Source organism: Arachis stenosperma, chromosome 7 (genome assembly GCF_014773155.1).
Source record: "Arachis stenosperma cultivar V10309 chromosome 7, arast.V10309.gnm1.PFL2, whole genome shotgun sequence".
NCBI lineage: Eukaryota > Viridiplantae > Streptophyta > Magnoliopsida > Fabales > Fabaceae > Arachis > Arachis stenosperma.
The window spans coordinates 40,810,292-40,811,953 of record NC_080383.1 but is presented as its reverse complement, the minus strand read 5'-3'; the positions used below and the strand labels follow the sequence as shown (position 1 = coordinate 40,811,953).

The window sequence follows — 1,662 nt, the reverse complement described above, 5'->3', positions numbered from 1 at the left end:
ACACAAGGCCTTCTTGAAGGTCATGGTGCCTATGGTACAAGGTATGGAAAACTTCCCAGGATCTTGTCTCTTTTGAGGTAATTTCTGCCTAGACAAGTCATCCAGTTCTTTGGTGAGCAAAGGGGGTTCATCCTCCCAAGTCTCATTTCCAAATAACTTGTCATTTAGCTTCATGATTTCTCCAAGGTATTTAGCAACTTGCTCTTCAGTGACATACTCATCCTCTTCAGAGGAAGAATACTCATCAGAGCTCATGAATGGCAGAAGTAAGTCCAATGGAATCTCTATGGTCTCATTTTGAGCCTCAGATTCCCATGGTTCCTCATTGGGGAACTCAGTTGAGGCTAGTGCACGCCCATTGAGGCCTTCCTCAGTGGCGTCCACTTCCTCTCTTTCCTCTCCAAATTCGGCCATGTTTATGGCTTTGCACTCTCCTTTTGGATTTTCTTCTGTATTGCTTGGGAGAGTACTAGGAGGGAGTTCAGTAATTTTCTTACTCAGCTGACCCACTTGTCCTTCCAAATTCCTAATGGAGGACCTTGTTTCAGTCATGAAACTTTGAGTGGTCTTTATTAGATCAGAGACCATTGTTGCTAAGTCAGAAGTACTCTGCTTAGAACTCTCTGTCTGTTGCTGAGAAGATGATGGAAAAGGCTTGCCTTTGCTAAACCTGTTTCTTCCACCATTGTTGTTGTTAAAACCTTGTTGAGGTTTCTCTTGATTCTTCCATGAGAAATTTGGGTGATTTCCCCATGAAGAATTATAGGTGTTACCATAGGGTTCTCCTAGGTAATTCACCTCTTCCATTGAGGGGTTCTCAGGATCATAAGCTTCTTCCTCAGATGAAGCCTCCTTAGTACTGCTTGGTGCATTTTGCATTCCAGACAGACTTTGAGAAGTCAAATTGACTTGTTGAGTCAATATTTTATTCTGAGCCAATATGGCATTCAGAGCATCAATCTCAAGGACTTCTTTCTTCTGACTTGTCCCATTGTTCACAGGATTCCTCTCAGAAGTGTACATGAATTGGTTATTTGCAACCATCTCAATGAGCTCTTGAGCCTCTGTAGGCATCTTCTTCAGATGAAGAGATCCTCCAGCAGAGCTATCCAAAGACATCTTGGACAGTTCAGAGAGACCATCATAGAAAATACCTATGATGCTCCATTCAGAAAGCATGTCAGAAGGACATCTTCTGATCAATTGTTTGTATCTTTCCCAAGCTTCATAGAGGGATTCTCCATCCTTCTGTCTGAAGGTTTGGACTTCCACTCTAAGCTTACTCCATCTTTGTGGTGGAAAGAACTTTGCCAAGAAGGCATTGACTAGCTTTTCCCAAGAGTCCAGGCTTTCTTTAGGTTGAGAGTCCAACCATATCCTAGCTCTGTCTCTTACAGCAAAAGGGAATAGCATCAGTCTATAGACCTCAGGGTCTACCCCATTAGTCTTGACTGTGTCACAGATTTGCAAGAATTCAGCTAAAAACTGATGAGGATCTTCCATTGGAAGTCCATGGAACTTGCAATTCTGTTGCATTAGAGAAACTAACTGAGGCTTAAGCTCAAAGTTGTTTGCTCCAATGGCAGGGATAGAGATGCTTCTCCCATAGAAATTGGGAGTAGGTGCAGTAAAGTCACCCAGCACCTTCCTTGCATTGTTTGC

General features: G+C 42.8%; 1 non-coding gene across 1 annotated transcript; it reads left to right on the top strand.

Annotated features, from left to right (window-relative positions):
• The first annotated feature begins 1,173 nt into the window (after positions 1 to 1,173).
• LOC130943094 (small nucleolar RNA R71) lies at positions 1,174 to 1,281 on the top strand. The gene has a single exon (XR_009071628.1). It is a non-coding gene; the product is annotated as a small nucleolar RNA R71 (small nucleolar RNA).
• Positions 1,282 to 1,662: the final 381 nt, after the last annotated feature.